A 13,613-nucleotide genomic window follows, 5' to 3' on the forward strand; every position below is an offset into this window, starting at 1 on the left:
TTACCATTCTGCCAACTCAGGACATTTTTGAAGGAGACTAGTTTAATCAGTGTCACGCTAGTCAAATGTATTGTCATGTTGATATGAAATTTAAAATGATGCCTCGTGGCGCTTCCCTCCCATCCGCTCCGCATGCATGGGAAATGAATTCAAAGCTTGCGCTGTATTTTCAAGTTTGAGTGGGAGAAACACCATGCAGCCTAATACTGCAGTATTGCTTTGTCTCTGCTGGAGATAAACACCAACCAGCCATTTCCACTGAAGAGGGTGAATTCGATATCCTTTAAATACTAAAAACCACGTCTTAATGTGATGTAATCTGTGGAAATGAAAGAACCCAAACTTTAAAAACACTAGCATTTCATGGGGGGGGGAATGAGACAGAAGCAAAACAAAACCAGTCTCCTCACTAAAGCAGCCTTGAACTGGAGGAACCAAATAGCTTTAGTGTCTGCAAAGTTACACATGCTCATAATAATAGACAAGCCAAAGTGCATCACAGCATACAAGCACGATAAATCTGAATAGGACATTCTTTATGGATGAAACACACACACACACTCACACACACACACAGACAAACACACACACGCACACTGTCTGGCCCTCACTTGGAAAGACGTTGGGGCTGTAGAGAGGTCAGATGGGTTGAGGTTTGAGGAAAAAGGAAGTCAGTTATTATTCCACTGCTTTATGGGGATGCCTTATTTATGTGCCGAGGATTGCTGCGTGCAATGAATATGAAGTAGCTGTGGTCTTATAAACACGGGTTATATGGGGCCGGGAGGATAATATTATTAGCTGAACTCAAGGTCACTGGTGGCTTGGTGATTGCCCCAATTTTCCGCAGACAGCTCTCTGATTGGTTGCAACACGCGCCTAAGCAAAAAAAAAACCTAAATGAAGAGGGCGAGGAGTACCTGAGCGACTCGACCTCAGCCACCAGAGGCTCCTCCAAGGCTTCTCACACTTGACTTCCCTACATGAGAGGGCAAACTCTTTAATAGGGCAGCAGAGAGCGAGTGTTATGGTCAATATGGCTGCGCTGCGTCTCCCTTTATAAGATTCACTGGTGTGTTAAGGTGAAATTTTAATCAGATTTTTAATTAAATTTGCCTCATTGAAAATCTCTCCGGGAAATAGATGAGCATCAACGGAACAATAAAAAACAAACTGCATTGTAGATCCGTGTTGCATTCTTTCAAATGAACACATGGGCTGAATTACTGGACGTGCGTATATTTTGTGGATCAATATTTGCGGGTCCCTTGTGTTGTCCACAGGCTGAGGAAAGTGTTGCCGAAGGCTGTATTTTATTCAGCGGCCCTCAGGCCTCTGCTTAACTGATGATTACCATTTTAACTAGTCCTCATAGGACACAGTGCAATCAATAGGAGAGGACAAGCTTTCACAGAGCCTGCGATATGGATTTCTTAGATAATGGGAATGAGCTGTATCACGGCACATAAACATGCAGGATATCACATTAGGCTGTGACACGCATCAGAGGGTTACATGTAAAAGAAGGGATGCCACAGGCTTATTATCGATATTAGACATGCATCTGCCGTACTTCACAAAGACAAGCTCATTATTCTGTCTCTTTATGCACGTGTGAGTGTGTGTGTGTAATACGCATGTCTGTCTGATCTCCACATGGGTGTCCCCCCCCTACCCATTACATGAAGCTCAATCTCGACAAGGATCTTCCCTGTGTAAGTCTGCCCACCTATTGATCCCACAGCAACACACTGACCCCCTCCCAGACTGTCAGGATTCTCAGTGTGACTCCACGCAATCAACAGTCTGTCTTTGTGAGGGCCACATTTCAGCCCCCAGCCATCAAACTCCACAGCACTTCACTTGGCTACACTTTTTTTTCTTTTAAACTCTTCAAGTGAGTACTGTATTGTGGTTGTTGGCACTTCTTTTCCCCACCCTCAGGACACTCTTACACTGTTAGATATTATCAGTTTGTGATGTTAAATGCATTCCAAGAGTTCTTTTGTGATGAAGTGTTGTAATTTGCTTTTTTGGTGAACCTGCCTCACCCTGCCTCGTCTTCTTCTACTTCAGTTAGTGATTTCCTACAAATCCCAGAGAAAGGGTGTGAACTTTTTGGGACATATGGGACACCTTTTTTCTATAAATATAGCTATCTATCCAACTAGTTTATGGACACTGGGGCGTGTCTGTGATTGTGACTGTACCAGTTGAGAAGTGAGAGTCACGCCTCTTACTCATAATACGACATGTCTTGTAGCTGCACTGCATTCTGGTCTATTGAGGCTTCTGTCAGTGAAGAAATTGGTCTCTCTGTCTCTTCTACGATGGATTTCTCCCTGTATGATTGTTGAACGTTGATGCAAAATGAGAAAGAAGCTCTTGCTCTTTGATTCTGAATACCTGATGTTTTGATGTTTTAGATTGCTGAAAAAAATGTTGCTATCAAACTCCATTGTAGCTACACTGAAAATATCTGGATGTGACGTGACGTTTGGTCAGGAATAAGAAAAACTAGAAACTAAAAATTAGAAATGCAAGGTACAGGTGGGGTGATATTTTCCTTTAACCTTTATGAGCATGTATGCTCATTTTAGGCAGCAGCCTGTTTCACATTAATTCAGTTGAAGATATTCATATCTGCCCTTACCACAGTCTTCTAATGTTGGCCAATGAGCAGCTCCAGTGGAAAAACAGAGTGGTAAGTGATTTGCTGAAGGGCACCTTGATGATTGTTACAGAGGGAGGGGAGCTGGGCGTCATTCACTTCCCCCACCCAGCTTTTCCCATCCAGGATTCAAACAGACCACCATCTTAGTCATGTGTGAGTTTTTGTGACAGAAGTAATACATGAATTTTTGCATATTCTACTGTTTGCACTTTCTGTAATTTTAATGCTTCTGTACTAGGAGGTTAAAATAGGCGTAGGTACTGTATGTAAACTAAATGACCAAAACTTAAAATGTAAATTAGGGAGTAATTTAAACAATCCCATTCTCTAATGTTAGATGAGGCATGGAAACACATCCATTTTACCAGTGAGAAAAAAAACAACAACAGTTATATTCAGAGTTAATACACATCCAATCTCAGAGCCAATCAATCTCGAAGTCGGGCTGTGATTATTTGCACATAATAATCATCAGTGGCTTTATTTTACTTATGCTCAGGTTTTAATTAAATAACATTGTGATATTAATTATATCCCACAGCCCTGTTAAATCAAATTATTGCATCTCCTTGTGTGTGCGTGCCCTGGAAATATAATTCTCCTCCGACTGGAGGGTCACGGACAAATTGCCAAACTTCCACCCTGAGTCTTCTGAATGTGTTGACTCTCTAAAGGCCACTTCATGTCATGGAGGATGTAATTTAGTTTTTAATCTCGCTCGTATGAAAAAGCAAAATGAATTACTCTCAACCATTTGACCCCATAGGTGCGGTCTAGGTTCAGATATCCTGCAATAGCGAGTATTGCGAGTTATTTTGTAAGTTTATCTCGAGGAAAAAGAACCGCCGGAGGGTTCAAGGTAATGTGTCCGCGACTGACAACGCTGTAGTGGAAAGTCCTTTTTTTTTTTTTTTTCAGAAATATGGCATGGGAATGTACACATAACAATCAAACAACCGCACCGAAAATGTCTGGTGTTCATTTGAAACACTAAACCTCTGGACACTGAAGCTGACCAAAGCTGATTGGACTGACTGGAACGAGCATGAAGCGCTTTCTTTTTTTTTTGCTCTGCTCCACAGACTGCGGTGGAAAAGAGGGTCCTCAACTCAAGTCTTGGTGGAGTGGTGTTTCTTTTTGAGGATGATTAATGAAGGCTTCTGCCCACAAAAACCAGAAGTGTTCTTCCTCATCAGACAAGCGATGCTGATTAAACCGCTGAAGTGTTCTCTGATTACTGGCTCACCTCTCATTCCCAGTTTTTAATTTTTTTTTTCTTTGTGCCTATGTGTGTGTCTGTGTCTCTGTGTGTGTGTGGGGGGGGGGGGGTAAGTGCTGAAGCGATGTCTTTTTGGGGTTGGTATCGGCGGCTCCCCACTCTCAGCCCGACCTGTCCGTTAGTTCTACATGACTGAGTCCGTTTCATCTTTCATCGCTGTGATATCCGCACAGAGACCGGGACAGAGCTTGATGTGTGCCACCAGCTCAGGAAACTGGACTTACACACTCCTCACACCTCGAATATCATCTTCCCATCGCACCAGTACGACTACTACTATAGGACACCTAGGTTGTGGAATAACTTACCGTTCAAACCTCATACAGCTACTTCCATATCCTCTTTTAAACAAGCCTTCGATTCATTCTACTTCATTTTTTATTTTATCTTTTATATCTTATTTTTTTTTTTTTATTATTTTATCTGTCTAAACACTTTCTAACTAAAACAATTTCATTAGTTTGGGATTCAATGGAGTATTGTTAGCCTAACTTTTTACTTTTTTTTACTTTTAACTTTAGACTTGCACACCCTTATATTATTTAATATTATTTATTTTACTTATTGCCACTGCACAGCACTTTACTCGATTTGATTTTGTACTTTATTTTGCACTTTTTGCACTTCATTTGCAGTGCATAATATTGGATCTGGTATTGTTTCCCATTTTTGTTTTTTCTGGTTCAATGTGGTAGGAGTGTCTTCATTTTTTTACTTGAGCTGTTGGTTTATTCTGGGAATTTCTGTGTTCTATATTTCTGATGTTTGTTGTTGTCGATGTTTTTATGTTTTTTATGTAACCTGATGTGTTTCGATGCCCGCTGCAGACCAAATTTCCTTCGGGATAATAATAAAGTTGAAGTTGAAGTTATTGGATTATTTCAGTGGAGAGTTTGAGTGTCCCATGATAGTCTAAATGCTGTTTCAGAGGCTTGACAAGAGTAGAAACACAGAATACTTGTGTTTTTTAGGATTTTTTGATATAAAAATGGTCAAATTTAAACAAATCTGGCAGCTTGAATCCAAAAATATTGGCATCAGTCTTCAAAAACCCATATTGGTCGAACCCTAGTATGAACACTCTTTGGAGTTTGGAGTTGTAAATTTGAGCTGGTGTGTTCAGGTTTGTGTTAGAGAGCAGAAAGCAGCATGCAGCCCTACCCACACCCACTGAAACTGAGCCAGTGCTAAATATATTTGGGTGCCTTACCTGCATGTATAATAACCATACAAAACTAAACTGTGAACAAAACATAATGGAAAAACATAAAAAAAAAAACATAAAATTTGGCTCAGCAACAACATGAATATGCATACAGGCTCCAAGGACATCCCAGCGCTTCATGATGTAGTGGTACTATGTCACCACTTATTTAACACATACTAGAGAGCTGGCTTTTTACAGAGGTCAGCCTAAAATGCATCTAAATAGAATGCGAAGCTCAGCTACAGCATATACATGTGTAATTATGTAAAGTGTCACTGGAATCTCCCGAGGGCTCTCCAAAGTGTTTATACCGCACACATAATTCATATTTGTTTACCCACTTATGTGGTTCTAGTGGGAAATGATGATCACTCAAAACAATATTAGCACGTCAAATATTGTACCAAATTTTACAGGGCCACTCTGGGACTCAGTTTGCCAAGCAAAACAAAGAGTCCCTATTGATTGTTCTCATGTTTGACCAAACAGCTCCTCTACACCAGTGTCAATCAGTTTATTACTGTAAACATAGCTCTCCAACACGTCTGCCAGGTAAATACCAAGCTTCTCTTGAGTGGTTCAGATGTGGCCTGATTCAGAATAGCATTGTATCCTGACGTCTCTTCTCACGTGACGCCAAGGATGGCTGCAAAATATTTTGTGTTTTTTGATGTAAAATGATTTTTAATCTCATCTACACATTTTTTCTCTCTTCTGTTTTATCACTTCACTTGTGTTTATTACTGTGCAAACTAATCTAAACTAAACTAGACAAGAATAGACTAGACTAGACTAAACTTTCTGTCTTTATTTTTGGCTTCCAAAGCATTGAGTCACCATCTTTTGTTTGTTAGCAACACAAGGTAACTTCAGTGTAGAAAAGTTTCTAAGGGATGAAATGTGTGCCAACAGACAACTGAATTTGAATTATGTGCACTGAATTTGTGTGTGATTCTTGAAATCAAATTCAGAAAATGTAGTTTCTCAATATTGAGGTTTGAAAGACAATTTTGAAATGACTGTAATCCACTGTACAGTTGTACAAACTCTATTCAATCTTTCAAATAATGGATAACCCACAGTTTCAAATTCAACTCTGCAAAAACATTCAGGTTGTAGCAACAACCAGCATTTAGGAAAACCTATATAGGAAAAAAATAATCAAACTGCCCTCCAGCAAATCAAGAAAAATAACATTTCAGTGCAGTCTGTTGGCCTTTGTGTTTCTGATCAGCCAGTCACAGGAGTGTCTTTCACTCAAGCAATAGCTAATGAAAGCCCCCAGCAATCAACCATCAAACTTACTAAATATATCAAAATAGCAGTCATATTCACTTGGTGCTTTAGCAGAACATTTACTTGGCTAGCTGATAAAGTCACTTTTGCTTTCTTTCCCCTGCCCCAAGACGATGTCTCAGTTGATGCTTACAGGAATAAACGTCTCAAAAATGATTGAACCGTTGCGTCCATCGTTGGGGTCGATGCAATGCTACCTAAGTTGCGCTTGCTAGCTAGCTATGTTAACTCATCTAAACAATGTAACAATATGAAAGGCAATACCGAAGCAGCGAAAAATACATGATTTGACAGTTCAAAACTCTGTAGCTGCAGACCGCAACTTAGATGCAATCAGAGGCTCTGGCTCCGCCCACAATCAGTCAGAATAGGGCAACTCAAACCAGCTGCTCCCACTGTGAAGACACGGTAAGATCATGTGTTAGAACAACACATCCTGCGCTCTGCAAGAGTTAGACAGCGTCACTGCAGAAGCAACAAATGGAAAGCACTCACTGACTCTGTGACAAGCATTTGAAAAACAATACAAAGTACCCAGCAGCGCATATGCAATGCCCAGTCAGATTTACATAAAGATGAGGGAAAGCAATTAGTGACATTGAAGACATTGACCATTTTACTTCTACCATAGATATGTGGTCAGGCATAAATATGACTCCCTATAGCTGCCCATTTAATTAAAAGACAAAAGGACATTATGAGTGCTGGCTTTTCTTTCTTCATTTATTAATCTTTGGCCGTGCACCTAAGGAGGATTTTTTGATCGAGTTGTGCTCGCACTTGGCAGAGTTTGGACATAAATATGACTCCCTACATGAAATTACACTATCTCAGGGAAGACTGGGATCAAAGGGCCTGGAAACTGTTTTCATCAGTCCCACTGCAGATGATTTGGCTGAGCCTCTTCGCTTTGCACTTAAAGAGCAGCCTCTGGATGAGAAGAAAATGTAGTGCATGGCGACAGGCAACAGGGTAAACACTGTGGCCGCTGTGAGGCAGTTAGGTTGGCCATGGCTGAATTGTTTCGGTCACAATCTGCATTTGGCAGTCACAAATACAATGACGGCCAAAAAAAGACCAGACAAGCCCAGCCATGGGTTTGTGCAGGAATCTGGTGAACACTTTCACAGAACTGGCAAAACAAGGAAAAGTTACAGAAAGAGCAGACGGAGCTTTAACTTCCCCAACACAGCTTACTGTAGCATTAATGAAATCTGCCATCTCCACTCTTCATTATTCATTTAAAAATGAATAGACAGTGAAACCAACTAGCTCAGATTAATTAGGTCAGGTGTTGCTGAAATGGTCTAGATTCAGAAGTGGGAAGTAACAAAGTAAAAATACTTTGCAACTGTGCTTCAGTAAGATTTTCAAGTATCTGTACTTTACTCAAGTTTTTCTTTCACTTAAGACTTTTTACTTTACATTTTCAAAACACACTCCTTATTCTTGGGAAATCATCAACTGATTTTATTTTATTATTTTAAAATTTTCCACATCAGACAGCTTTCATCCCGGAAGCATTTGATCAAGTGCCAAATGTGATTGGCTGCTTGTACACCAAAGCGACACCAAAAAGGAGGAAAAGGGACAGAGAGAGAAGCAACAGGAAGAAGAGAGAAGCAACAAGAGAGCAGAGAATTAACGTGAGTGAATTCAGCTGCTAGAATTAACGTTAATGAATTGAGCTGCAGACTCTTTCTCATCTGTGATTCAGAGGAACGCTCAACAGAAAACCAGTTTACTTCAAAGGACTACTTTTACTTTTATACTTTAAGTTCATTTAACACCATGTACTTGTATACTTTGACTTGAGTAAAGGATTTGAAATGGTACTATATTTTTAGATGAGTATTTGCACTTTTACTTGAGTAAGGAATTTGTGTACTTCTACCACCTCTGCCTAGATTAGATGAGTTTTTATACTAAACACCATATAAGACATCAGTGGTAATGAGTTTATTTCAGCCTTTATTTGTCATCAACAGGATTGCTCTCTCTGGGTGGGGGCACCAAGCGAAAAACGGTAGAGCGAGTTTTGGACCAAGCCCCAGCCATATAAAGAGTTTTGGATGAGCGCCGCCACCCAACACCTCAACCAGGCTTGGCAGCACACAACCTGTACTCAAGTCAGTCAGCACAGCGCAGTGACTTCACAGATAAACTGTCTTCAGAAAGAGCTGTCACTGCTTCCTCAGTCAGATACTATACTATACTACAAAGCAAGTTCAACATACCCAGGATATCTTTTCGTTAGCTGGCTTCACTAAGCCTAACAACAGCAATCACGCATAAGCGGTGTCACAACGGCAGTTATCAACTCGTTAAATCAACCCAGGTTTTCCCAATCTAGCTATGAGCACGTTCAGGTAAAAGGGGAGGTGACATGACCAATGGCAAACATGGACAAGTCTACCAGAGCCGCATATTTTACACAAGATGAGCAAACTATAATATTAAACAAATATGAAGAATTTAAAAATATAATCCAGGCTAAAAGCAACACAGTTGCTGCTACCAAAGGCAGGAAGGAAAGCTGGCAAAAAATTGCCTACTGTGTGAATGCGTAAGTTAATAGGTTTATCAATATCACTGCTCCGTCATTAAGGCACAAGTAGATCTGACTATAATTACAATTGTGTATTCCATTAAATTAATGTGTTGCTTACATGTATTCTTATGGCGTGTAAGACAATTTTAGCCTTATTCTTTCAGCTACAACCCCGGCAGTGTCTAACCCTGCACTATGTCTTGTCTGGCCTGTATGTTAAGTCCTTTTACTACTAATTGCTATGCTCCGTGCCTGTCTTTACTAATGTTTTAACTCTATTTATATTTGTTTATCTGTATTGCTGCCATTTTGTGTGTGCCTCTGTGTCTTTTTGGCAGGTTGTTATCGTAAAAGAGAATGTGTTCTTAATACCCTACCTGGTAAAATAAAGGAAATAAATAAAGTGTTAAACGGTCTTGGGAGCAAATAAAGAACAAATATAAAAACATAATTCAAACCGGTAAGTATAAGCTTACTTGCAAATCTTATAAGGTCAACAAGTACAAGGCTTTAGTGCTTTAATCAGTCTCTGTTTTAGGATGATATCGGTATACAAAGGCCTATAGAACAATGAAATGGCTTTGAAATTGCTTGCAGCCAACAGGAAAAAAAAATGAAGTGAGGAAGACTGGAGGGGGCCCTCCTCCACAGGACTACACTCCTGCTGAGGAGCGGGCCCTCTCCAATAATCAGGGTCGCCCCTTGATGGAAGGGGTGGAAGGGGGTGTATCATCAGACCCTGGTGGAACTGGCAGCTCCCAACAAGGAAAATTTGTACAGGGTATGTTTCAATGAGTCAGTGTTAAAATACTGGGTTGCTAATAAAACATAATTATATAATAATTATTGTGGGAGTAAGTAGTAAAATATATTTACTTTCTCTACAGTTGATGGCACCACCCACTTATATACCACTGTCCCATACAGAGGTAACAGAGAAAGCAACCTGTCATATACACTGGCATGTCATCTGTGGTTGCTGATCATGGATTAAATAGACCATTTACATTTCTTATTTTCTCAGGTGGACCTAGATGACCAAGAGACAGCGTCTGTATGCTCAGGGAGAGCTTTGGGGGTACACTTTAGTCTTTTGTTACCAATTTTATCCAGTTTTCAATATGCCCATCTTAACACAGATGGTGAGAGTGTGGACACTTGGCTGTAATTGATTTATCCTTAATTACTTGCTAATGGTGGTGGTCTGCACATGGGACAAATAACTGCTTCAAGTGCTCTCTATCCAAAAATGAACCAATTGCTTCCATTGCTATGATGTTAATTTTTTGGAACTATAGGACTTCTATACAAGAGGACATTAGAACTCGAGATTGAGTACAAAAAAATTTTAATCAAAAAAGTGAAGCTCGAGGTGCAGAAACTAGAGTACGAAAAGAAGGTATTTCAGTAACATAATTTATATCCAGGCATGGGTAACAATTAAACTAGAATGTATTTTTCTTTGTTCCTAGGAACAGGAGAACAAAAAATTCTTGAAAAATAAAGACTTGTAAATGGAAAAAAAGGCCTGTTATTTGTTTTTTTTATTTAGGCAAAAAAAATGCTGTGTGATAGCCTCTGTCACAGCCCTGCCAGTAGGGTGATGGGGTCCACAACATCAGGGGGCTGCTGGCTGACAGGAGGAGCTCTCTCCTTCTGTATGGATGCTATATTGTGAAGCACAACACACGCTGTGACTATTTGGCAAACCCGGTCTGGGGCCAATCTGAGCCCACGTAGGCAGCTGAAGTGGGCTTTCAGTATTCCAAAAGTCATTTCTATCCTGACCCTTGTTTTGGTAAGGGCCACGTTGAATTTATTTTGTGGCCCTGCATTTAGGTCAGGATAGGGGGTCATTAACCGTCATCCTACCAGCATATTGAACATACAAGGACTACCAACTGGGGTCCCTGGGGACCCCAAGAATAAACTACTGTAAGAAACAACCATCATAGCAAAATGTTAACTTATTTCTTCTCAAAACATTGTAAGTTATGTAATTAATGTCATCTGAAAAAAAAACATTATTATTATTTTAGGCAAGTTATGGTTAATTAAATGATGTATTGTATTTCTGACTGAACATCATCTTACCTTAGGAAGAGCAGTATTTAGGGTCACAGAGCACAAGAGGAAATCTGTGTCTGCTGCATCTGTGTCTGTCTCCTTCAAAATGACTGACAGAGTGCCCCTACCCCCCCAAGGAGATTCTATATAGTGTGTGATACTTTAAATTAGGACCCATGGCAAACATGAACTCAATAAATAGTTCCATCTATTAAAACTGAATAGGCAGAATTGGGTGCTTTTGACTGGGCTCCCCCAGGACCCCAATACACTGGTATTTTTAAAAAGCACTAATTAAAACAGAAACAGAAAACAATGATATGAAGTCATTAGGAACAAATTGATTGACAAAGTCATGAAAAATTGGAATGATAGAATAAAGCACCTGTGAGATATGACAAAAAGTATACCTCTGGGGTCTGCGGGTACCCCAGTCGGTAGGATGAGGGTTAAAAAGGGCTGGCATGCGTACCCCCTGTTTTCTAGCTGCAATCCACTGAAAAGCCCTGAAGATAAAAAAGGAATATTGCCAGGATCAGTATCACAAAATGCATTTTAAAAAACAAAACAAAAAATATTGTACAGTTGCCATACCTTGCTCAAATCTGTGGCACAGTGCAGACTCCCTAAAGACCCGGGAGTCATGGACTGACCCAGGCCACTTTGCCTCAACACTGGTGACCATGCAGTGATGGTCACAAGTCATCTGCAAAAGCATTTGGGGTTAACAATACCTCCAAAAGATAACAACATTAAAGTAAATGTAGCATCAATGTGCATTTAAAAAGACTCCATGGTGGAGAGAAAGATAGTCCAACTGTGACACCTGTGCTGTGTGAATATTTCCATATGTGCTAAAAAGGAATGGCCTTTAATTATCCAGCCTGCTGCATTTTCTGCAAACCCTTAGTGTCCAGGCAGGCAATGTGCCAACATGACCAAACAATGAGTATCCTTATTTATCCTTTACCTGAACGTTGATGCTGTGGAATGACTTGCAATTGACAAAATCACCTTCATTCTCACCTAGACATGCTGTGATGGGAATATGGGTGCAATCTATGGCACAGATCACTCTGGGGAACCCTATGAAAGGAGTAGGCTGCATTTAATATACAACAGTAAATGTCATAGGGTCTACATTATTTATAGATCAAGATCAACTTAAGTTATTGTCTACCTGCTATTTCGTTAAGAAAGAAGGTTCTGCACACTTAGATCCATGCAGGTTTCTTTAATAAATCAAGTGCCAAGCTTTCGGTCACAAGACCTTCATCAGGGCAAAGCAGCCTTCACGATGAACTAGGTCCATATACAGTATGATCATCAATGCAATCAGCTGTATAGATAACACCAGTGCTGTACTGCTCTTGCTCAGATGGGAAGTGTAGTTCAGCAGATACTTAGTGTGTAGTGCTCTCTAGATGCACACAAGAAAATATATACATTAACTAGATGGAACACAAGAGGATGTATAATCTGCATCACAAGTGCGAACACTCAACAAGCACAGTTAACATATATATATTTAAGGGGTAAAGGAACTGCACAGACATCAGGAAGGCCGTCATAAGGTACCGTTCCTAAAGCCTACCTGCTATTTCATAGAATTCCTCTTTTATAGACTGCGTGGGCAAGTGGCCTGGGAACACAACAAACACATCAAGTAGCTCTGTTAGAGCAAGAACTGCCTTGTGAATTGCGCGGCTGACTGTGTTTTTGCTTAGGATCTCCGCATCACCCACAGCATACATAAAAGTACCTGTAGCAAAAAAAAACGCAAGCCAATGCATACAGTCTGTGGACGACTTAGATGTGTCGCACTGGCAACATACGGCTCAAGAAGCTGACAAAGATAAGCCATTCCCTCCGCTGAGAATCTATATCTTTCATATAGATACTCGTCAGGGAAAGCCAAAGGGTTTTGTCGGTCTCTAAAAACTCTTGCCTTCCTAAGAGACCCTCTCACTATTCGCGCAACGAGGTCCACCGGATCTTCTAGGAATGGTGATGCCATTTTCCAAGACAATTGATTGGTCAGTAGGCGGTGCTTTTATACGTGTTGATCTGTTATCTCGAACATAACCTGCTCTGGAGCAGGTTAGGTGTGCAGCATAAGTTACCATGGCGATGTACCCTGGTAAAAAGTGAACCACTGTCACGACACTGAAAACCCAGGGTTAAACCTGAAGTTACCTCGCTAACATCGTAGGATAAGTCTCTGATGAAAGACCTGTTGGCCCCATCGCAGGATGACTCTGATTTAACAAGCAGCCTGAAACAAAAAAAACGAACCGCAGTCTTAGATGAGAAATATAAAGGACACGAAGAACAAAACCTATTAGCAAAGGGATCTGTCCTCGACCCCAGACACAGGGACGCTGTCCTGTGAGTGCATGTGTCCTATAAGCTCCCATAGCCAAAAATAGATAAATATTTCCCTCCTCACAGTGCCAGCCTGACGCCTGATGTAGGCCACAGCTAATTACGGCAGGTCGCCTGCTAGCAAATGTAACAATTATGTCCAAAGATTTTATTC

The 13,613-nt window shown here is 40.5% G+C and overlaps 1 pseudogene; it reads right to left on the minus strand.

Annotated features, from left to right (window-relative positions):
• Positions 1 to 10,588: 10,588 nt before the first annotated feature.
• On the minus strand, positions 10,589 to 13,091 carry LOC139656000 (putative nuclease HARBI1; annotated as a pseudogene).
• Positions 13,092 to 13,613: the final 522 nt, after the last annotated feature.

The sequence above is a fragment of the Centroberyx affinis genome, unplaced genomic scaffold, assembly GCF_046629955.1.
Source record: "Centroberyx affinis isolate AG114_WGS23_722 - 3 ecotype Tasmania unplaced genomic scaffold, CSIRO-AGI_Caff_v1 ptg002368l_1, whole genome shotgun sequence".
Lineage (NCBI taxonomy): Eukaryota > Metazoa > Chordata > Actinopteri > Beryciformes > Berycidae > Centroberyx > Centroberyx affinis.